At 48.7% G+C, this 24,481-nt stretch overlaps 2 protein-coding genes across 10 annotated transcripts in view; one reads left to right on the top strand and one right to left on the bottom strand.

Annotated features, from left to right (window-relative positions):
• The window catches only part of DCAF1 (DDB1 and CUL4 associated factor 1), a 65,658-nt gene extending 42,805 nt beyond the window's left edge, over positions 1-22,853 (bottom strand). The window contains exons 1-3 of one of the 3 annotated variants that reach the window (XM_053953650.1): positions 22,776-22,853; positions 21,846-21,951; positions 4,891-7,612 (exon numbers count right to left, since the gene is read on the bottom strand). The gene's annotated coding sequence lies outside the window, so the exon portion shown is untranslated. Of the gene's footprint in view, positions 1-4,890; positions 7,613-21,845; positions 21,952-22,107; positions 22,604-22,775 lie in introns of those variants that run through there. The other 2 variants (XM_053953649.1, XM_053953651.1) reach the window with 2 other exon arrangements.
• A 53-nt stretch (positions 22,854-22,906) lies between these two features.
• RAD54L2 (RAD54 like 2) overlaps positions 22,907-24,481 on the top strand; it is a 68,874-nt gene continuing 67,299 nt past the window's right edge. For 2 of the 7 annotated variants that reach the window (XM_053953654.1, XM_053953656.1), the window contains exons 1-2: positions 22,907-22,988; positions 24,333-24,427. The gene's annotated coding sequence lies outside the window, so the exon portion shown is untranslated. Of the gene's footprint in view, positions 22,989-23,447; positions 23,525-24,332; positions 24,428-24,481 lie in introns of those variants that run through there. The other 5 variants (XM_053953652.1, XM_053953659.1, XM_053953660.1 and 2 more) reach the window with 3 other exon arrangements.

Below are 24,481 nucleotides of genomic sequence, written 5' to 3' on the forward strand. Positions count from 1 at the left end.
AGGAGCGAGAAGATAAAGTGACAGAACAGTGCTTTCAAATGTGAAAGTTTCTTTCTGGTCCTTTGCCTGCAGACTAAAGAACATGTGCATCTCTGAACACAAGTCCTGACTGGTGCTTCCCAGCCCTGACCAGGCTGGTTGGAATGCACAGCTCACCACAGCTGTGTTCGCTGCCTGAGCCTTTTAACAGATCTACCTCAACTCCAGGAGCAGACCCGAGTTACCCTTTGTGGTGATTTACTCAAGAACCAACCCAGCCAGGGCAGCAAGACTGTGATCAGTGTCCTTATCCCAGTTTAATGCCCTGCAGCCAGCGGTGGAGGTGCCAACAAACTCCTCGGGCCCACAGTGCTGAGGAGCAGAGGCAGCCCCTGAGTGCATGGGCAGTGGGAGCAGCCCCAGGACAGCCGTGGTGGCAAAGGGCCGGGCACCACTCCTTCAGGGCTTCCAAGAACAGCCAGTGGCTCCCGGAGGAAGGAAGGATGATCACAGGAGGGAACACTGCAGCAATTACTTCAGATTTATCAGCCTTTACTTGCATGACAACAGCTGACAGAAGATTTATCTTCCCATCCTCAAAAGTGAGAAACTCCTACAGCATTGAGTGACTTGTTGAAGTATCATTTAATGAGGGGAACTATCACTGTAGGTTCTGTTTAAGCCTTTAAATTTCCAGGTGTCAGCTTTTGTCAATCTGATAAAAAACTACTAGAAATATTAACAGCTTAAACTAGAACAAAATCTGTCTCAAGATACTGCCATGCCCCTAGTTTCCAACCTGACAGACTGTGATTGCTGTGAAGAGTTGCAATTTCTGGAGGAAGGAATGCCCAAAGCGAATTTATAAACTGACTTTGTATTGGAGGTAGGGGAGAGTACACAAAGCAAAACAGATTTCTTCACATCCAAAAACACACAAAGATTTTCAGCATTTCATTATCCATAACATAGCCAATATCCATCTGTCATGAGATTAAATAGCCATTTGTCATAACTGACCCAGAGAAAGAAGTTTTCAAACCAGTGTAAAATACAGAAGTGTTTAAGACAGTGGCATACACATCAACTCCTGAAATACATGTTCAGGTGTCAGTCAAATGACAGACTCTAAAGGCAGCAATAGCATAGGTTACACATGCATTTATAACCCAAGTTGTCTCTGAAAAACATCACCATAATTTAACTGTGTGCTGGACACCTCCAATTGGTTTAAAACTTCTCCTCACTCAGGGAATGGATGAACAATCCTACAGTTCTACCTCTTGTCTCATAGGTGCTTCTGAATTTAATGTACTGTGACTGGTTGGTTAAATGGGAAACATGAAGTTAAGAACACTGGCTGAAGATTAAACTGGCAGAAACTGCAGAAAAGTCATCACCCAAAGACTATGAAAAGATAAACCTGTGACTACAAGAACACTGTTCTGTTAAGTTCTATATGAAGTGGGCATATGCTAACAAAAAAAAAACTACCTAAGCATGAAGAAAGATGTTGTTTCCTAATTCACAAGTAATTATGATTTTATCTAGGGCACTCATTATTCATTCATTCATTTCAGAACTACATCAGGAAATTCAATGCAAATGCTTAGGAATAAATTGCTTAGGAAGAAAAACTACCTAGATGCAGGCAAAAACATAATGAGATTGTACACACACACTCCCAAAACACCTTCAAAAATAAAAACTACTCTAAGCTCATAAAGCTCCATTTCCTTTTTCATTAACTGAACACCACGTGCCAGCAGCTCTTCAGAGCTTTTAAATATCACAGAAAAACATTCAGACAAATCCACTCTGGGCCTCAGAACACAAGTGCTGTAACAGAATCCACATTCAACATTTCAGACACCCCCACCTTTATTCTGTACTCAAGGGATACAGCAAAAAGGGCCCTGTGACCTCAGAGTTCTACAGGACCTGTGCAGGCTCTCCTGCAATCTGGAAAACAATTTACTTCCTCTAATAACCCTTAACTGTTCCTCCTGGAAGATAGAAAAGGTCCAGCAATATCTACAACAGGTCAATGAAGTCCCAGCCAGGAAGACCACAGACCTGCTCACTGTCCTCTGGGACACCTTGTGCTATACCAAAATCAAGTGAAAAATCCCAGCTACCCCTAAAACCTGGAGTATTGTCTCAATAAAGCTCATTATTGGTCTAAATAACTGGTGCTGACAGAGAGCTGTTTTCCTGAAATGAAGTTGTAACATAGAAATGCCACCCTTTCTACTGGAACACGGCAGTGACAGTGTCTTGCCAAAGTACCTCCTGCCTTCCACAGGCTTGGCTTAAGACTTCCAATCTATTCAAATAAATACAATTATTTTAGATGGCACCACAGAAACTCCTACTGTGCTCACTTTTTTCAAGAATTCCATTTTAAATCAAAGTGAAGAGCTCTGCAGAAAAGACAAGAACATAAATGCTATGAACTAAACCTGTAACTGTCAGCAGCACACCTGGCCTGATGGAGAGGAAACCTGGGAGAACAGCTCTAACTTTCACTATTTGCCTTGAACAAGTTAGTGAAAAAAATCCATCTTAAATTGCTCTCCAAGAACCAGCAAAACAGATCAGATTGAAATTCAGGAGGGGGAGGGGGCAGGGGGGATGTAATTTTTTTCTCTTAATAAGTTTTGAAAATCACAGCCTACTACAGATTTCAGTTTGAACACCTAATAAGCTAAACAATGGGATTTTCTCCCAAACAAGTGCCACAATGTATTTAGAATCACTATTAACAACACATAAAGCAGTTACTCAAAGGATTTGACTTTGAAAGACAAATATTTGCAGTCTCAACTACCACGGTGGCCACTGCCACTGAAAACCCACGTGTGGCTGTTGCAGCCCACCGTGCTTGGTGCACATGGTATTGCTTTAATGCCAAACACTACCTGCTACTGCTGTGCCACAGCGAAGGCTTCATGGGCATTGCACTCTTCTGAGCTTAGCTCGAAGAATGTGACATAAAAGGGAAACCCAAAGAGTACTGAGACACAGATTCCTCAAGGTACTCTCATGTTTTTGAAACCTCAGACACTTCAGTGCTTGAGTCACCTTAGTGAGACACCTCTGAACAGTGAGGAAATAAAATTCCAGTGACCTCTAAGCACAAACCTTGATTGAGAGCCTGGAACAGCTGGAGCAATTCAGCTCCACCCTTCTGTCCACTGGAGCCTCACAGCAACTGCAACACCACTACAGCTCACTCCCTGACTGATGCTCAGGGACAGCATCAGCAGGTTCTGAACACACTGACTTCCCACAGATAAACATTTTACAGCATGAAACCTCTAAGTGAATAGAAATATACTTGTAAAATCTGAAAACCAACAGTTTGGTTATTTGGGAAATTACACAAAAGGCCTAACTTAGCAATTTAAATGCAAAATCAATGAGCTACATAATAAAACCAAAAATTATACCTCAAGGGAAAAAAAAAAATCTCCTGAAAACCACCATTTTGATTAACTTTGTAGGAAGATTACACATCTAAACTAATGTGCACATTAAATTAACGGGCAGAAATTACATGAAGATTTCTAATTCCACATGCATAGGGACAACTCAAATTCTAATAACTGCACTTTGGACCAGCTTAAATAGTCCAGTTTGACACTGCTCCCAAACTTGATTCTAAGTATGGCTGAGGACAAAATGTAGGGAAGACTAATGTAAAAATGCAACACCACTAACGAGTTGGAATCTAATTAATTATCCAGCAAAGCTGACCAGTACATTTGTAGGTTCTGTCATACTAATGCTTTAACACAAAGAATTCCTTACTTTAAGAAAAAATAAAATTCTCCCTCACATCACGTCCCTCTTTAAAGAGATGAGGCATCTGACAGCTATTTGTCTAAACCTGTTGAGCCTGAAATAACCACGTGGAAGTTAAAGTATCACAAACTGTCAACACTGAAGTTCACTTGAGGAAATAAAATACCACCAAGTAAGAAAAGCCTCACAATCTCTGGAGCAGAAAAACGTGGTTTGGTGTGTCCTACACTGAGGGAAGTCTACGTTTGTTCAACTTCTTCTTTAACAGAGCTCCAAATTGGTTGTTATACTGCATATGTCCCTATTGTTGATTTTAAGTATTTGTTTAAAAACTCGATTGTTGAGGGTGTGGGGTTTTTTTATTTTTTTTTTTTTTTATTAAGGCATTTTAAGGACAGGGAAAACCACAAGGTTATTCAGTTTCCTGGAATTTCTCCTTTTACAAAACAAACCTAGAACTACGTTCTGATCTAGCAAGACAAGCCCAAAAAAACAGGAACAAACTTCTGCTGTCTACAAAATACGGAAAAAAAAAAAAAAAGCCCCGCTCCGTTTCAACATCAACTTTCCTTCGCGCGGCTGCAAGGGGAAACACGCGGGCCGCGCCTCGCGGGGGGGCCGGTGACAGCTCCCGCGGGGTCCCTCCCGCACTGCCCGGCGCGGCGGGACGCACGGGCGGCCCCAACGTTTAGAGATCGGCAGAGACAGAGCGGGGCAGCGAGGAGCCAGAGAGCCTCCAGCCCGAGCGGGCCCGGCGCAGGAGGAAGAGCCCGGCGCAGGGGGCGGGCCGGGCGGGGCGGCGCAGGCCCGGTCCCGCCGGGGGGGACGGGACGGGACGGGACGGGACGGGCCGGGGGGGGACAGGACGGGCCAGGCCAGGTCAGGTCAGGCCGGGCTCGCCGGGCCCCCCGCCCCGAGGGCGCCCCCTAGCGCGGGGGCGGACCCGCAGCCGACCCCGCGCCCCTGAGGCGCCCCCCTCCCCCACCCCGCGCCGCTGCCCCTGCCCGGAGCGGAGGCCGCGGCCGCCAACCGGCCCGGCCCGGCCCGGCGAGGCTCCGGGGAAGCGGCGGCGGCGGCGCGTCCCGCCCACCCCGACCCCGGTACCTGCGCGCTGCCCCGCGGTGCCGCCGCCGCCGCCCCCGGCCCCTGCTGCCGGCCCCGCGCACCCCGCGGCGGCCGCGATCGCTGTGGAGGGCGCACACTTTTTTGCGTCACCGCGCTGCGTCACGGCGAGAGCGTCACGGCCGTGAGGGAGAGGGGCGGAGGCCACGCTCTCGGCCGGCCTGCCGGGAAAGGAAGTTCGCGCGGGGCGCATGCGCCCCTCCGGGAGAGGCCGCCGCAGGGGATACTGGGAGCTGTAGTTCCCGGTGGGCGCCGCCATTGCCCAGCGCCGTGGCTCCGGGCGGAGGGGTCGGTGCTCTGCCGGGCGCTCCAGAGAGAGGGGCGAGGCTGTTGGCTCCGCGGCCCGGCGTGACACGGAGCAGCCACCGAGCAGCAGCTGTCGGCCCCGATACCTGCGTGTCCGCCCCGATAGCGGCGTGTTGCTGGGCACGCCGCCATCCGCCCTCCAGCCCCACGGCGGGACGATCACCGGCTGCGGCTGCTCCTCCTTTCTCGAGGCTGAACGTTGTTGGCTGTGTTGTTCACCTGCAGCTGGACAGCGAGGTGCTTCAGAGGGAGGGTAGCTTGCAGGAGAGCTCGGATGCCGAGCGCTCCTGCTCCAGAGTGATTCCTCTTCTTATTTCCAACGCAGGAAGGAACATCGTCCTGCTTCTTCACACTTAAACGAGGGCTGATTTTGGCCGCTGTAGTTAAACCCCACTGCGGAACCGAACACACACTTCCACCACTGCTCTGGACCATAACAAAGGAGGAAGAGGCGACTCGGGCTCTCCTGGTGTCTCAGGCAAACTCCTCTTCCCACGTTCCCACCCTTCCTACAGCTGCTCATTATGAGCTCCAGAGAGCCTATCCACTTCCCAGTCCTTCCCTCTATCACTGCAGAAGTTCTGCACCTGCCTGCGATGAGAGTCTGTGTGCAAAGAAACCCTTCAGCACTGTATGGCCCCATCCCTGTGTGCCTTCCACATGCAAGTCTTCTGTTCCTCTGGGATTGCTTGTCTTTGTTGGTTCCACAGTGGGACTATCCCCAGTCCCGTGTGCTTTTACACGGGTAATGAACTGTTACTCTGCACGGTCCCTTGCCTCGCTCTATCAGGTTACCCATGGAGAAGGTCCACGTGCTCTCAGCGACGTGACCATTGCTGAGGGGAAGGAAGATCTGGAAAAGCACACTGCTCACCCAGGCCCTCATGGCTGGTTGGAGCATCAAAAGTATCAGACCTGCCTGCAGCGTTATTATCCAGGGAAGATCATCACATCCACAGCTGCACTTTCTTTCCCCGCCCCTGCAAGGCACCTGGGAGCCTCGAGGCAGCCGTGGGGCTGTTCAGGAGGAGCTGCAGAGGTCAGCATTCCCACCCCTCAACCCCATGTTCAAAGGGCTGAGAGCAAAATTAGAATTTCCAGTTCCTGCCATGTCTATGGTGCACTGGAGAAAGGGTCTCTTCTCAGAGAAATTGGCGTTCGCTTCCCAGCTCACCTGAGCAGGTGAGGAGATTTGGAGCCTGCTGCTCATTGCCAGAGCCTGGCACGTTGCTGGCACAGGGCACAGCTTGCAGTCACCCCCTGGTTCTGCCACAGCCTTCTCTACAAACTGCCTGAAATGCTCAGGCCTCCAGCTCCTGCATTTCCACACCTCAAAGATATTTGGGAAGGATTCAGTCCAACATTCTTGTTTCCCACAGGGTAGGTGGGAATCCTGCTGGCTCACCTGTCAGGAACAAGACAGCATGAAAGCTGAAATCCCAGTTTATGCTGCTGTGCTCTAGTAATTGCCCAGGTACTGGCAGAAGCCTTTCTCATAGAAGAATAAATATGAATTTAAAAATTAATAAATAAAGGGAAAGAGGGCCCTCCCTCTCAAGGAAAAGCTTCATAAGCACTATTCCTATCTAAGATGCCCCACATTGTCCACATTAATCCACTTTCTTGCACTGCAACAGCATAAATCCCTGCCCTGGGCAGTGTTTGCACAGGTAGGGATTCTGCTACGACACTTGCAACATTTGACTGTCAGTCTTGATTAACTCCAGGATAATGAGTGTGACAGTGGGAATCCTGCAGCACTGGATGCAGTGAGTAAGCCCCCACCCTGACAACAACACTTCACCTTAATGATGCAATTGAAGGAAGAAAAGCCACAAAACAAATGCAAAATATGACCGTGGATTGCAGAGCAATAAAAACGAGAGGCCAGCAGTGAGCTGGCACCTCTTGCCCTGTGGGATCTTGTAGCTAAGAGAGAGGCCTGTGGTCTGCAAGGAAGGGAAGGTTCAGCTCTGCCAGAAGAACAACATATTCCACAGGATGGCAAACTGATAGTAACAATGACTTATGGCTGGATCACAATTTGAGGTTCCTTGAACAAAGTAACCACTTCTTCCCATTACTGTCACATCCCAGATCATCTCACAATACTGTGGTTTACCAGGAGTGGGTAAATTCAGGTCTAAATAACTGGCCTTCATGGGGCCCTAATAAACTTCTAGACTTAAGGAGAATTAGCTGTGGGATCAGAGGAGAAACAGCACTGTGGGAGAAGCCAGGAAGACAAAAACTGTGTTTCCAAAGGATGCCTTGAGTACAGCCAGGGGTGGAAAATTGTCCGGGATGCTTCACCTCTCACAGCTGCTGGCAAAGGCAGAGAGCCCCAGACCCAGGCTCCAGGCTGCAGCTTCACCTTCTGCCTGAACAGACCTTCACTCTGAGAATGAGAAAAAGGTAATTATCAAAAAAATCACAACATTCAGAGACGCCTGGCCACAGCTGCCCTACAAGGAGAGGACGGATTCTTTAGGCTTTTAGGAGTGTTAACTGCTCACCTTGACCTCCAACACAGATCTACAGTGATTAAGTTTGTTGACTTCCTACACTTAACCTTTCATTAATTGTCCCATCCTCTTGTGGGACTCAGTTTGCTTGTCACCGTGTTTCTCCCTGCGACTGAGCTCCTGTTGAAGGGCAGCTGTGACAGTGGTTACTGACCCAGCAGTACCAGCCTCTGCAGCACAATTCTGCTGCGTGACTCGTAGCAGGTGAGCAGTGAGCCCAGAATAGAGCTCAGTCCCTTCCCAGCGCTCTGTACCACTCTGCAGCTGCAACTGCACCCAGCACCCGGCTGGATTTCCCAGCAGCATCCAGGGAAGGGTACAATGCCGGGACTTGAGCCTTTGGGAGGGTCTGAGCCTGCCCTGCTCAGCTGCCTGTAAACTGCCGGGTGTTTCTTTGCAACGCCCATGCCCCGGGGGACTGCAGAAGCGGGTGGGAGGTCAGACGTCTGGGGAGCTGCGCCTGGGAGCAGAGCTCATCTGCCAGGGCAGCAGAGGAGGCCAGCGGGCTGTGCCTTCCCCCTTCCACCCTGCCAGTCTCCTGTGTGCCTCTGGGAATCTGGGGAGTGGCCAGCAGGCACAAAACCCTGACAAAAAGGCCTCGGTTCCAACCCCAGGACCATCTATTGCTCTCCCAGCCTGGATCTGCCCAAATAGTTCAGAAGTGGTTTTATGAGGGGTGAAGCAGATGAGGGGTATCTGCAATGATACATCTGATTGACATGTATCTAGGGCTAAATTTTCACATTGTACAAAAATATTGCCTGATGGATTAGATTATGGCCATGGGTGACCTGCAAACTGGCAGCCAACACCCCTCAAATGATCTCCCATTTCTTGCCCACATCACAAGACTGCAGATAATAGAGTAGAAAGAGGTACAAAGGGAGAAAAAAAGGTACAAAGTGAAATAAGCAGGGAAAAGCAGTTCAATGGCATCTCCTCTGCCTGGACAGACTGGGCAGAGCCAAGGGGCTGCAGGCATTGCCACAGGTTACCTGCGATCCAGGTGACCATGGACAAGTGGGGCCAGAATACGGGCACTGAGGGTGCGACAAGGGAATAGTTCAATCACTAGGTGGCACACCGGCATCATCGCACCACACCAGCGTCCTCTTGGGAGGAGAGGAAAAAGCTCAGAATAGCCCAAAGCAAAAATTAACAAGCAATCATCCGGGGCCGAGGTGCTTAGAGGAGCCATCTGTGTGCTCACACACAGAGCAAAACCACCCAACAACTGGAGAGAGACATCAAATGTAAAAGGGCAGGCAAAATTCAATCGAATTCTGCCTGTGCTCCTTTGCCGTTTCTGAGTGACGGTGGGAAAGGCAGGGGAGGCTCGCTCATCAATGGAATGCAAAGAGGAAACACACGGAGGGCAGCAGAGGCGGCGCTGATGCAGGGAATGCAGTTGCCACCTTTTCTGAGGATTATGCCTGCTCTTGTATGTGGAGAGAGCATTTGGGGTTTCCTTCCAGCAGAAAAGGCCAAGCAAAGCTCAAGGAGAAGTTTCTCACAGAGATACGAAGACAGAGGGGAACAGTGACAGCAGGCTGGTGGCACCTGCTGGAAAAGAATTTCAAGGGTGGTTGCTTGTGGGGAGAGGAAAGAGTGATAGGAGAGTGATAGCAACACTTCTGGGGCAGGTTTTCTCTGGGTTGGAGCTAAAACAGTAACACAAACTAAAAACAGCTAAGCTATTTATGAGGGGCCGGGGAGAGACCCACACTTTGGCAGCTACCATTTGGCTGAGCTACCATTGTGCCTTGCTTTACTACTGCAGATCAGTAGAAGCAGTTCACTCACAAAAGTATCAAGGACCTTGCCATGGCCACCTGCACTAACTCTTCTGGACACTCACAGGATCTGCAGGACTTGCCATCAGGCAGGCTGCTCCCCAGGCTCTCCTGGTGTTTGCATGGATTCAGCAGTGCAGACACAGGCTCCCCAGCCAGCTGCCCCTGAGCATTTAACCCAGACTGAAGAGAGAAGCCAGATCTATATCTGGGAACATGGAAATGCAGAAGAATGTCGTTCATCAGCTCAGATACTACTGAGAACATGAGCAGGCAAAAAGCTCTCTTCCAAACAGGCTGATGCCAAAACACTCCATTCAGACACTCAATGTGATGCCAAGAGCACATAACTCTGCCTAGCTGAGCATCTGAGTGACAGCACATCTGCGTTTGCAGGCTGAAAGTCAACAAAAAAGTTAAATAGTACAAAGTGGTCAGTGTTGCATGAAGTATACACTGCCATACACCTCTTGCTTGCAGCAGCATGGCCCCCAAATCCTGACCACACTGCTACTGCAGTCTTGCTCAGAGCTTTGTGCTCAGCTTCTCTCACACACACAGCAATTTCAAGCAGATTTTCATACCTCTCCTTTCTCCCAAATTACTGAAAAATAGGGTTATTGGTGTGTCCTGTGATCTATGAGCTATGCAGGGGTATGAAGCTATGAAAGAGCCTTGGGAGACTGGAAGTACACAGATAAACCATGCACAGAGAATATACAAGGGAGAACATGAGAAAAGTGGGGGACACAGAAAGTGGCATCATGGCAACAAGGCATCATTTCCTAACTAAATTCATCTCTCTAACTGGGAATGTTAAAAGTTCATTTCAGGCACTACACAAAATCCCTTGCTAGTTTTTGTGGTTTAACAAGGGTTTTCCTTTTTTTAATCTGTTTTGTTACTCTAGGAAACAACCAGCAAAGAAAACTCTTCATACAAAAGGAAGAAAGAAAAGACTATGCACAGCACACTGTGAAATGCCTGCAAGACACACACTGGGAATACAAACAAATTCTTCCTTATGTTTTCCAACAACAAGGATCTTAGGGATTACTTGTAGCAATAGCAGCTTTAAAAAACAAAGACTAAACAGAACCAAGGAAAAGTACCGTTTTAAGACTACTAGCCTTTTTAAGGGGAGGGTGGGGTTTGTTTTGGTTTTTTATGTTTGGTTGGTTTTTTTTTTTTTCTTTTTGTCAGGCCTTAAGTGCAGATTTTATATCTGCTTTTTCATGACATCTCTCTATAGGAGTTAATTAGGTCAAGTGCATTTCTGTCTCAGTTTTTGATGCACATGGAAACAATAAACAAATTGGTGAAAGTAGGCTATAATGGTGGCAGGCACATGTGCAGATATTAATTTTGTATTAATAAGTTGTTTTATGACAGAGGGATTCCACCAAGGGTCTTAATAACAACCGTGTGGTGTTTGTTATCTGCAGCATCTCCTGGCAATCCTAATTTTTGGCTTGTCCATGGTGGTGCTTATGGCTCTGGAAGCTCCACAGATAGCGACTCTCAGCAGCCACACATGCGTGGCCCTGCTGCAGGCACTGCCCAAACATGGCACCTGAGCACTGCAAAGTCTGAGCACTTGGCTCTCACATTCAGCCACACTTAGGAAAAAGCTCTGAAGCTCTCTTAGCAGCATAAAGCATCCAACAGAGTTTGACATGGGGAAAATCCCTAGCTGAAATGAGGTAATGTAAAGCTGAGGGAGTGTGTGCTGGGATTCACCCAGGACTCTTGCCCTAAGTTTTCCTCTGCCATGAATAGGTCATGTCTTTTCACCCAGAAGGAATGACTTCCTCCAGCAACACCTCTCTCTGTGGTGCCTTGATCCTGAACAGCCTCTGCAGCCCCAGAAACACTCTGGGACAGGGATATTTGAGGGCAGCTTCCTGCAACACTGAGCACCTCCAAGCCCAGGTACCTTGGAATGCAGGTGGGCCTTGGGGCACGTTGTTACTGGTGCAGACCCAGATCTCTGACGTCGTGGTGACTTAACAAAGTTCTGGTTCTGCTGCTGAACTCAAAGTGCCACAACTAGACAGCAGCACCAGCTCGAGGCTCTTCCCTCTTCCACTAGTTCCCTTATGTAGACAAGATTGTCTTTTCTTCCTTCCAGGAGCTTCAGATCCCCAGTCAGTGGAGAGGAAATAGAGCAAGAATGAAGCCTCATAAATTTTCTTTGCCCAAATAAATCAGAAGCACCTGACAATATGGAGGAAGGGAAGGGAAAACACAGAATTTTTAGGAATTAAATTGGATGCCAACCCACAAAGGAGAAAAATCCCACTGCCTCCCAGGGCACAGCATGCTCTGTTAGCAACTGCAGGGACATACTCATGGGCTTTGGTCTCCAGGGAACCTTGTTTGTGTATGTTCAGTTACATTTATAGGAGTGCAGGGTATTTTATGAAGTAGTCTATTCCTTTTGGGATGTAGATAAGTGCTGTATCCTTATTCTAAAACTAGCATTGATAAATGATAACCAGAAGAATACCTGAATGTCCTCTCTGCTTTTGGAGCTGGGGTTTAAGGGCAGCTCAGATGTGCAGAGATGGCTGCAAATGGCAATAAGTGGGTGATGCAAAGCTCTGCATTTCCATTCAGATTGAACACCAGGCACATGTGTAACACACACACCCCCCTCCCTGTGATGTGAGAGGTTTCTGAGAAAGACACATTGTTACCACTTCAGGATGCAAAGGAACAACAAATTATCAAAAACCAATGTCATCAGTCAGCAGTTTTAGAGAAGTGAAAACCATTCACAGCCTGAGAGTGCACTTGATTCAAAATATTGCACTATGCATTTACAACAATGTGTCTGTACCTGCTGCAATATGATTGTTACATTGCAATTAAAAGCTACTAATTATGAAATAGGGACATTTTGGAGGAATCATTTTGCCATACCCCAATTAAGACTTTTTTTTCCCCCCAAGATTTTTTATCTTGCCTCTCTTTTCATCAAGTCTTCTCCAGAGAAAAAAAGATAATTTTCAGTTATTGGACACACCAAATCACCAGTACAACTGGATAGGATCAACAGGAATTTTCCCTGTATTACCTTATTTCACAGTCTATATTTGTGTTTAATGTAACATTCATGCACTTATCATAATTTCATTACATATAATGTAGTACCTGGGCAGCAGTCGTCAGTGTTGTCTGCAAGGAAAACAATGCTGTAGCCTGAAGAGAAGTTAAAAAGATGGGAGGACACAATGAGAGATGTTTATAGCTTTTACAGGCTGTTTGGACAGCAGAACTCACGGGAGATTTTAGCAATAGGGATGCAAAGCTTTAAGCCAGGAAGGAAGAAGGAGGCATATTTAGCCACTCTTCAAGGCTAGGATGCTATTTTCTATAAATCAGAGTTTTGCACTGTGGCTGAGAGTACCAAGATTTATTTTGCTTTGTCTTTGGATCGTGGGAGTAAAATGCTGGTCTCCTTGAAATATGTGGGATGTTAGTGACTAGGATAATAAAGGCCAGATTTCACCATAGACATTTTGAATTCTCTTCATCCCAGACTCTCCCAGCAGGCTGGCTGGGATTGTTCCCAGACTGTTTTGTAGCAGAGAGGTGCACCAGGCCAGATGAGCCCTTTGAGACACAGCCTCCTCCCACAACTTACTGTTAACTACTGTTACATTCTCCTGGGGTACAGAAAACTGCCATGGGCGAGGAGAGAATCCCCTGGAAGATGGATCCCCAAGGGAGAGCTCCAGGGAACAACACTGCCTGCTGTGGAAAGTTTTACAAGCAAACTGCGGTTACCCACCATTCAGATGGTGAATATTCAGTGTTTGCTTTAGAGCAACATTTCCAGATCCAGCCATGCAACTCCCCATCTCTCCCTCTCACAAAGAGAAAAGGGAGTGCTGAGGTCTCACAGCTCCAGCTCTTCTGAGTTCCCTCTTTGCCTGGACTTGATCAGCATCACTCTCCCAATGCCTTGGAAAATGGGAAAGGAGGAGGAAGAAAGCAGCTTTCTTCCAAGCAGGTTCACAAAACCTTTTGTCTTGCTGGACTGGTTGCAGACATCCCACATTTACAAAGAAAAGTTTTTGCTCTTATTTCTAATGCAACTTTTCTCTCTTGGTCCTCTCTGGCTGAACCTTTGCCAAGACTTTAGTAAGACATACATTTTGTAGTTGATGGAGTTGTACCCCTTATCCTGTGCACATAGGAGAATATGTCACCCTGCAGACACTATCAAATTCCAGAGCTTGTATCTTCCTTCCTAAGGAAACAGTGTCTGAGGCAGGGGGGTTTGCTCAGTTAGGAATAATCCCCAGGAGAGATTCAGCACTGGCGAGGAGGATTTGCTGGAGGGAGGGCTGTAGCTCCCCTCTTCCCCATGTAAGTGTCAGGTGCAGCACCCACATCCCTGAGTTTTTTTTTTCTGGGAGGACTCTGACTTCACCCTGTGCTTCAGCCACAGCTTCTGGGTCTGCCAGTTCTGGTCCATGCCTCTCATCCCATCTCAAATCACTTGATGCTGGGGAGTTGCTGGGAGTACTCGTGTCCCAAACATCTCTTGGGAATTCGGCAGTCTCCTTCCCACGCAGACACCAGCTGGGAGCAATCCATTCCTGCTCAGCTCTGCACCCAGACTGTACACAAGCAATTTTAAATCCAGGGTGTGGACTAGCTGAAAATGACTAAGAAAATGAAAGATGACTAAGAAAAACAAGCTTGTGTGCTGTGGAATTATCTCCAGCCTGAAAGCTGAAGAGCTCTGCAATTCTCCTGCAAAGCCCTGAGAGAGGCACAGATCTGATAACATTGAGGCATCCCAAAAGCCAGAGTCCCTGCCTCCAGCTCATCTGCCAGCAGATGTTCCAAAACACCTCCTCTGGCTGCTGGTCTTCCAGAAGTCTCTATCAGTGGAAAAGCCTGTTCTGCCCACTGCTCTTCACTCCTGTGGAGCATGGGGCTGTGCAAAGGAGTGAGCAGGGCTGTCAGCTCCTCTGCCCACATCCTATCTGTTTGTGACTCCATGGCAAAGCACACCAGGGCTGTGGAAGTTGGTGGCAGGTACACACAAATATGTCTGGATAAACTTCACTCCTATCACTTGCCTGGTTTCTGACCCTCTGCATCTACAGTCCTGCCATTGTCTGCCTTCTTCTGTGGTTTTCCTTTAATTTTGCCCTAATACTTCATGTAATTCTGGTTGCTATGCAGGGTTTGCAGGCTCAGCTGCCTGTAACAACCCCTCTCCATGGGTGTGTGCAGCTTGGCTGCAGTGAGGACACTTTGCTGATTAATTTGCTTCTTTTTTGTGTAGTTATTTTAGATGCTTGGAAATAAAATAAAGCTGTTACTGATACCTTCCCTCTCCTAATGCCAACTAACTTCAGCAAATTAGTCTTTTTCAAAACCATCCTTTATGTGGTCTAGACCAAAGCGCAGACAGGAATACAAACTGTATGGCTCAATTTACTTCCCACTTTTGTTCTCACCAGGGCCATAAGGTGGGTAGTGAGGGGCAAGGAAGCACTGCAAATCAGAAAGAGTGTATTTGGACAAGTCCATGGGTCCTGTGCTGGGTCACCACACAGGGTGATGAGGGGAATCCCAGAAGCTGCTTCCTCTTCCAGAAGCTGGAGAAAGGGAAGGATCTGAGTCTTGATTCCCCACATGCTGGGCACATGTCCTGCACTATAAAAAGAATTATTTGATGTTTCATAACCCTTTGGTAGTGCCTGAAAGGGAGCCCAGTACAGTTTCCAAAGCTCTTACAACAGGTATGTTGTCACCTTAACTGCTATTTTGATCTGTAAACAGTAAGTTTCCAAAAATAATTGTCCAGCCTCTTGATTGCATCGTTCTCCCCTCCCTGCTGCATTGGCCTAGCTGGCAGATCTTGTATTTGAGCAAGAAAGGTCATTGACCATAGCTCCAGCCATGCAGGTGAAGAAATAATGTATTACTTCTCATTTGATGTATCAGGACATTTTATTCATACAGGCAGCCCCAAATTACCTCCTTCATATGTGCAGTTCCATAAGTTCCCTACTTAAATACATCCACCATCAAAATGATCCAGTTAAGTCATGCCCCAGAGATTGAGCCTTGCAGGAATGAAAATGTGCTTTTGAAACAGAAACTTCCTTGAGCTCCTAAACCTCGGAAACAACTGTAAAGCCAGAAGAGTCAATGAAAGAGAAAATTTTAAAGTTTAAACAGTTGTTGTTCTTCAGGGACTGCTTTACAAATGAGTGAATTCACCTGTTGTGGAGGAAAAACAAACTACAATGGTGTTTGCCTATTTCAAAACTCAGATACCACCCACTGCAAGAGAGCACTGAATTACACCAGTGTATTCCCACTGAGTGAAGAAGCAGAAATAACTCCCAAACACAAGAGGTGTTGGGATGAACAGCATAATGAATTGTGCCTTTCAAACACACCAGCTTTTGCCATTAGTATGATTACATCCCTCTAGAACAACTGGCTCTGCGTGGTGGGGAGTGGGCAACGCCTGCAGGGGTCCAGGTGGGAGCCAACCTTGGATACCAGGGGAGTGTAGGGAAAGGAGCAGCTCTGGTACCACTCTTTGCCTTAACAATCATGTGTGTGACCAGGGAGTGTCATGTGGTACATTGTTTCAGGATTGTGATGCTAAAAAGAAGTGTTACTGCTAATAAATGAAAAGTGAAATCAACGCCAACCCCTACATATGGGCTGCTTAAAGAATTTGCAGTGATTACAACTGTTTTAATAAACAAAATATTAGCTCCTATATGAGGAACACGGGAGTGGAAAGTATATTGAAAAGCAGAGAAAAGTTATCTTCCTTGTTTTATGGCTGCAGATTAATAATAAATCCTGGATGAGTCTACAGATTGAAGAAACAAATGTAGGTCTTACCACCATTAATATGAAAAGTGCACTAAATTCTCTTCCCAAACCTTGATAATCCATTCATAGTCCTTATATCTGTTGCATATCTACTCAAAACCAAATGCCTTTTATTATTATTCATTTAATTGCACATATCCTTCTCATCTCCCAAAAAAAACTCCTTTTTGTGCCACCCTTGTGTAAGGATAAATTTCAGGGTAATCAGTTAAAATGCAGTTGTGAAATGAGCAAAACAAAAAGAAAAAACCCTCACTGTCTGAAGAAATCTATAGCCTTCCTCCCTGTCCCTGGTAGAGCCCCAGGATCTTCATCACAGACACTCTGAGGGTGAAGGTCAGCAGGTTTAACCATGGGGAGAAGAGCAGCAGCTGAATAGTCCCTCACTTCTCCATCAATAGCAAATACCTGCTGCTCTTCAAAGGGACCAGAAACCAGGAGCCAAGGGAATCCCAGGACCAGCAGGGCAAGGGTCTCCCCAGCCAGTGCTTGCACCACAACACCAGAGTCAGAAAAGCTAGGCAGGCTGAGGAACAGCAAGCAGCATCACCAAGGATCCAGGTCACCAGAGAAACTCATGGCAATAAGGTACAGTGAAAGTTTAGGGGAAAAAAAAACCTGCAGCCCAGACCCAGCAAAACAAAGCTGGCATAGACCAAGACTAAGTGCCTAGAGCTGGGTTTAAATTGAGCCCCTGTGCTAATGAGCAGTGTGTGTGGAAGTCCCAGGTGGGGCTGGTCAGGGCATTAGGGACACTATGGCCCTGACATCCGCAGCCCAACAGGGACAGTGTTGTCACACAGGGGAAAACCTTCTTGTATTAACTGTTATCAAAGTTAGTTCCTCGGGAAAAAGCTCACTGTAGCATTGAAAAGGAGGTATTGGCAGTAAAAACCCACTCACATTGGTTGTGCATTGTGTCATCGTCCCACAGCTAATGGCAGAAAAGTAGAGCTGGCTATAGGCAAAAGCAAAGTGAACAGCAGCCACCCACAGGTCTGTGACCCAGCTCTTCTCTTGGCAGGAGTTTGCCTCGTTTCCTTGGAGTGTTGTAAAAGTTGGTTGTGCCCCTTAATAAGGACCAGCCAAGAGCTGCCTGCTGTGAATTTGCTAATTGGCCATCACAAGGTAGTTAAATGATACATTTGCATCTGCTGGAGCTGTGGGTTTAACTTTGTCCCCCTCTGTGGGAGGTGTGAGCACTGTGGGTGTCTGGGGTTCACTGCTGGCCTCACAGACATCACTGTTGGAGTGGGTGACTAAGCAGAGTGAGCCTGGTTTTAGCCAGCACCCTGCTCTGGGGATTGTCAAGAGCAGCTATGTGACCTTTTCTAATAAGATGTTGCCTTGTATTCATTTGTAAACTTGTTACTTTTAATTCTTTAAGTATAAAACCGCCTCTTCTATGAGCAAAACACCCTGTCTGGATCTTTCTTCCTCCTGTTATATCATCACATCTTTGCTATTTTCTTTACTTTCCTAAACCATAAACCCTTCTAGCTCCGTCTGGAAGAAGTGGTGCCTTGTTTCACCTTCCTGCACCCAAGTGTTTGAAAATGGAGTGTTGAAGGCTGAAGAGTGTTTCAAGTGAGCAGTGCTGTGCTGAGTTATGCACTGACATTACAGCGTTTCAGTACTGAAATTCTCCCAGAGCAGCTCACCATAGGGTTAAGAAACCAAAGCAGAGAGATCTTGCTTTGTCGGGACACTGAATCCCTTCTGGATCGGGCCAGCGCAGAGCAGGCAGAGGAAGAGTTCAAGTTGTTTCGTGTGGTGAGGTTTGCCTTGAGCTTGCCCATGACGAAGCTCCCTTGCTCCTGTCCGGCCGTGGCTGGTTCTCAGCCCCTTCTAGCGGGGGAAGAAGGAGGCTGCAGGCTGAGTGTGGAAGTGCAGGTGAAATCCAGCCTGGATACCATGACGCTGATTAAATGCCCGCGAGGCTGGAGCACCACAAACCGAACAGGCTGCTCTGAGTTGTGGCTCCCTCGTGACTCCTTGACCAAGTCCTTCAGCACAAAGCTCAATGATACGTTGTGATATTAGAAATTGAGTGAACTTCTGTTTCTCATTTTCCACTTCCTCCTGTATGACTGCTTGAGCCCTTCTCTCAGGATGAAAACAGCTTGGCAGCACTGTCAGCTTTCCCATCCTGTAGTTGGGATGGGCTCCCTGTGAGGGACTAGCTGGAGTGTCCCCCTTTCTTTCACAATGGAACAGTGCAGCAGCAAGCAAAGGGACCAGTGAATACCATCTGGAACAAGCACCAAATAGAGAAAGGAGGAATATCAGAGACTAGTAAAGGCATGTGGAAAAGGAGGTAACTCAGATGTGGTTCATGGTGAATGGTGGTGTGATGCAGAGCACTGTGTGACAACCCTGGCCACAGAAGGTCTTCAGGGAGCACAAGTGGTCTCGTGGCACATTGATGTCTGTGTTTCTTCAGTGGCAGTTGACATAACAGGTTAGACCCCACATTTGAAAGAGAAGGATCTAAGAACGGGCACGTCCACCAGTAGGAGGAATTGTGCTGTCACTAGAGAAGAAATTGAGACGAAATTCCTGTAATATATGGTCCCATCAAACCAAACACACTTGTTCCAATGGTGAGGTTTGATTTATTAATTACTTTGTATAGGGTGTCATATGCTGACTTGTATCTGCTTGGGTTGCAGAATGAAATTCAGACCTGCTCATCTCACTGAGTGTCTGGACTGCACCTTGAAAAAATGTGCTGTTTCTAAGCATTCTGTCACAGGCTTTCAGTTCCCAGAAATCCTGGTCAAATCTTAGGATGAAAGAATCCAGAGGTATTCTAGTGTCAGGGTGCTGAAGGCAAAGCTGAGTTATCCTCATGTAAATGGAATATGTATTTTTCTCTTGCTCTAGAGGGAGCCTTCAGAGAGTCTTGCCCTCTGGCTGAGTAGTTCAGGAGATGCTTCTCTAACTTCCATGGAAAGCTGTTGCAAGGGCATTTTAATTCCCTATGTGTTTTGTAGGTTACACGTTTCAGAGCATTTAATCAGGGATGTGGAGTCCTTTTCAAATCATCCCTTTTACCTCTTTTATAGATCCTGTTATGAGGAAGAAGGCCCAGAGTATCCAGAACAGTACTGACCTCCCAGTCAGGGCACTGAGCATCAGTGCACCAGAGCTACTTGATTGACACTTTTATGTGGGCACAAAACTCAGGACTGAAGTCTGTATGCATAGAGATCAAACTTGATGTTCTGATCAGAAAAATCATGGAAGGCACCACTTTGAAAGTGCCTTTTCCAAGTGGAATAAAACTTCATAAATTGTGCTCTGCTGGACAAGAAGAACACAGCCAAGTGCAGAAGTGCTCATGGTTATAAGAGAATCAATTAGGGCACGGTGATGAATAATGCATGTGCAGCTTAGGAGAGATGGATGACATCGGTTTTATTTTTGTACCGTTAATTGAGAGTGATCCTAGGACAGAAAAAAGCACAAAGGGAAGATGGGGAGATTCTGGTCATAGTGTAAGAAGCTGGAAGCTCATCAACAATGCTTCCTGTCCATTAAGCTGTAAAAAACTCAGGAAGAGGAATTGTACTTATGTCCTCTACAGCTCCTAATCCATGTAACTGATACTGCCCAAGAACCCCATTCAGACTGTAAATGATATGAGCATTTAAAGAGTCAGAAGTTGAAGCTCTTGCTTTGAAATCTGATGGCCTTTCCTGTATTAAGACAATGTCTGTCTTGCTCTTTTGGGATCCAGTTGTAGGGCATCAATCAGTCAGCTTTATTTATCCCTAGAGGTGTGGCTGTGCTTTTCCTTGGATATGTGCAGGGATCTCCAAAGGAGACCCAGTGCAGTGGGGTGTTATAGAAAGCTGGGGACTCAGGTGGGGAACGTTCTGTTGCTGTTCACATATTCCACCCCCCCCCCCCCCCCATACTGATCTGCAGGCCAAAATCAACTGCTCTTCAGATCTTACGGGTCTCCCCTTGGGTCTGAGCACTGATTGGGTTTAAAAAACTAAGGATCAACTCTGAGACTGAAATAACTGCTGTAGGCTAGAGCAGGAGCCTGGCAAAGCAGAAGTGCTCCATGTCCCTTTGCTTTGGTGCTTCCCAACACCCAGCTACAAAAATTTCCCAATGCTTGGATGCCTGCCCAGCTCAGAGCAAAATCTGCTGCAGGTGCCCTGTCAATTCAGCTGAGGCACAGGACATGAGGGGAGGGCAGAGGTCACATGTTGTGGTGAGCAACCAGCCACTGGCCCAAGGAACAGTGTTGGTTGTTTGTAGAGCACTTCTGTTGATGGCTGATGTGTGAAAGGCTGCGAAAGCACTTGGGGGGTTGTGTAGGTGGCTGCTCCACTGAAGTTATGGGGCAACCACTGATCCCACCTGGAAGATTTCTGACCATTTCTTTATTTGCTTCTTAAGGGAGGACTCACAGTTACAAACTAATCCTCCACCAGAGATGGTAAAAGACAGCTGGTGCCTGTCCTTTAGGAGCCATAGCTGTTGTGTGTGGTGGGATTTGAGGGTATTTCCTTGAGAAATAACACCTGAGTTTGCTACCCCAGTTCTCTCTGGATGATGCAACTCCAGACTCAGTGTTGCAAACCAGCAGCCATAACCCCCACTTGCTGCTTGGACTGAATGTTTTTAGTTGTGGCATCAGTGGGTGTCTTGAGGCTGCAGCACGAGCTGCCTGCTGGGGAAGTGTGGGAGATGTGGAGCTGTGTGAGGGGATGAGCTCTGCAGTGGGATGTGCAGGCAGCTCCCTGTGCAGACCCAGCCCAAGGTGTCCACCAGACAACATGGGTGTCCCACTGCAAACATTCGTTGGCTGTGAAAGATAGTGGTTGTACATCTACAGAAACCAAGAATAACCTTCTAGGCTTTCTGTTTTAGCTAACTCAGTAGAAATAAGGAGGAGGTGCTTAGCTGCTGGAGTGCTCAGAGGACTGGCCTGTGAAGCAGCCACCCTTAGCTGGGCTGTGCTTGTCCGTGTTGCTGTGGGGCAAATGCCTGAAGCGTAACACATTAAAAGCCCATAAGAACTCCTTGCTGCTCTTCTAGGGGCATTCTGCCTGCTTTAACTTGGACTTGTTCTGTTGCTTCTGAGGTCTCTGCCACCATCCCTCTCTCTGAAGGTCTCCCCTGTGTGACAGGCTGAGGCAGGGAAGGAAAATCTGGACTTTCATATCAGGTTTAACAGCAGAAGGTCCCATAGAGGATTTGGATGTGTCTGGATGGGTAGAAGGGTAAAGGTTTACTGTGATCCCTTCATGCCTTTGCCAAGTACTCTGGGGCACACTGTTTGTGAGATAGCTCTGTGGTGCTGTGGCCTTTTAATTTTGGATCAGCTCTGGCTTCCCCGAAACCCAGGAGGCCCCTGAAGTACTCACAGCTGAGTTACACTGATGATGCTCAGATTGCCAGTACATACCCAGGCCCAGACGCCAGTCTCCCACTTGTATTTTTCTTGCTCTGGATATTTGAGCACGGGGAAGCCAGACAGGCACTTTCTCTGCTGGACTTGTCCTTTTTGTTCCCTGTAACAGATGAAAACACAGAACTCAGGCTGCTGTGCAGGCTGAGCATCTCGGTGTGGTGTCAGCAGTGTCCTGGCAGTGACAGAGGCCATGGGCATGCTGGGCTCTCTGTGTGTGGGACCACAGCCAGCCCATGGAGATGAGCAAGGAACTCACCTTTTCCTCAGCACTCATATCTGAAATGCTGCCTTCGCTTTTGGATAACCCTGGTATGTGAGACTTTGAATTTTAAAGAACCCTATGGAGGCTGCAGAAAGGTTGGGGTTTAACAGGCTGAGGGAAGTGGGAATGTCGAGCTGGAGAAGGGTTTGGGTGGGCTCAGTGATGGTTGCCCAGCGCCTTGTGGGCAGGGTATGGAGGCAGCAGAGCCAGGCTCGCGGCAGGAGAACAGGGAACAGCAGTGGTGAACACAAATGTATCACTGGCTAGAGAGAAAGTTCTCTCCTGTGAAGAGCCCGGCGCTAGAGCGGGGCCTCGGAGCGTGATGGGTTTGTATGCATGTGGAGGGCTTTAACCCCGAGGGGCCAAGGCCCAGAGCTAAGCTCCTTATTGTCCCTGCCTCGGACACGGACACGGCTGGAGGAGAGGCCCCCGAGGCTACTTAGCCTTAACGACCACGGCTCCCTGTGGCTAATTAGCAGCTTTCCGCGGACGGTGGGGAGTTGCCCCTTGCAGCCGCTCTCCTCACAGCCCATGGCAGGGGCAGCAGCAGCCCTGGCCCCGCATCCCGCCCCATCCCGCCTCATCCCGCCTCATCCCGCCTCATGCCGCCTCATCCCGCCTCATCCCGCTCCAGCCCCGGGACCCCTCGGGCCGGGGGGAACCTTTCTGCGCCCTGCGGAACCTTCGCGGCGGAGGCGCCTGTTGCTGCCCGGGGGACGAGGCGGGCGCTGCGACGGGGGGCGGCCCCGAGCGGCGGCGGAGCCCGAGGAGCGGCGGAGGCGGGAGGAGGCGGCGGGGCGGCCGCAGCTCCCGGAGCTCCCGGGGCCGCCGCAGCTCCCGGGGCCGCCGGGCCGCAGCCCCCGCCCGCCGCCCAGGTGAGAGTGCAGCGCTGCGGGGCCGCCGCCACAATGGGAGCGGGCCGGGCAGGGGCACGCCGGCCAAGGCCCGCCCGCCCCGCCGGGGATGTGCGCGCGGGGCGCCCGCCCGGCCCGCGGTGGGCGCCGAGTGGGGGCGGCGGGGGAGCGGCTCCCGCGGTCCGAGGGGCCGGGAGCGTTGCGGGGGTGGGAGGGCGGAGGGGCGGTGCTGCCGGGCCGCCCGGGGGGGCGGGTCCCGGTGCGGGGCGAGGAGCCGGGGGCTGCGGGGCCGGGCCCGGGGCTGAGGCTGCTCCCGCCTGCGGGCGTGGGGCGGCCGGCTCGGGGCTCGCCTGGCCCAGCTTCGGGGCCTGAGCGAGGTTCTGGTTGTGGGGGAGCTGGGGGTGCGCACACCCCCCGTGAGCTGCCGTGGCTCCCGGGGGTCCGCCCGTGCTGGCAGCGCGGTGCTGAGGCGGAAGGGCCTGGCGGAGCCCGGCGGTGCCCGGGCACGGCGGCTGTCACGCTCTGCCGTGGCCGAGCAGCAGTGATCTGTGGGACTGGTAAACAGACATGCAAAGTCATAATTTTTTGTCTGCGTGAGACTTGTTTGTGAGCTGTGGAAGGGGGAGGCTCGGTGTGCCGAGCTGGTGCTGCTGATCCTGTTACCTCTCCTCTCCGGATCCTGTCTCCGGCTTTTTAACTTGCTCCCTCCGAGGAGTGGGTTTGGATGGCTGTATGTTTCCGTGCTCACATTTGAGAGATGCTTGTAAACTTCATTGAAATCCCATCCTGTCTCTTAGTCGATTGGTACGAAACTGGTGCTTTAAAAAGTTTACTACATCCTTCCAGTCTGTGTGCAGGCAGGGGAATTTTGGTTTAAAAAACCAAAAAAAAAACCCCAAACCCAAAACACTAAACAGGAAAAACCCAAACAGTAAAAGGAAGTAACAGTTCTTTTTTTCCTTTTTTAAAATGCTAATAAGATGGTTACATTTGGTTGTCTTTGTAACTGTTAACATTGGCTATCCTTTGTATGGTTATGCAAGCATCATACTTGGTGAATAATCACTTAGCCTATAGGAAATCACTGCAGAAACTTCTGTGTTGGTTCGAGATGTTCTGCTGCCTGGTTGAAGGTGGTAGCTCCCCTTCCTGACTTAGAGTAATGGGCCTTGTGAGTGATCTCTGTGTGCTTCAATGCAGAATCAATTAATTTAGAATAAACAGCCTTTGTTTAAGTAGCTCTGCTCTAGGGGCAGCAGCACCCAGCAGAAGAATAAAAACAAAACAGTCTGCTTAGACCACTGCAGGTGCTCCTGGTGGGAGCTGGCATGGTTTTGGTTTGCTAAGTGAGGCTTCTTTTCCCAGGTGTGGAGCTGGTGACCCTGAATATACAGAGACAACAATGCAGCTTCTTACCCTGTGCCTTTACAGCATCAGAATGTAGGGGTTGTTCCTTGAGGGTAGGTGCTGAACATGACATTTTCAAGAACTATACAGTTGCTACTTTAAGGAAG

Source organism: Vidua chalybeata, chromosome 12, assembly GCF_026979565.1.
Source record: "Vidua chalybeata isolate OUT-0048 chromosome 12, bVidCha1 merged haplotype, whole genome shotgun sequence".
Lineage (NCBI taxonomy): Eukaryota > Metazoa > Chordata > Aves > Passeriformes > Viduidae > Vidua > Vidua chalybeata.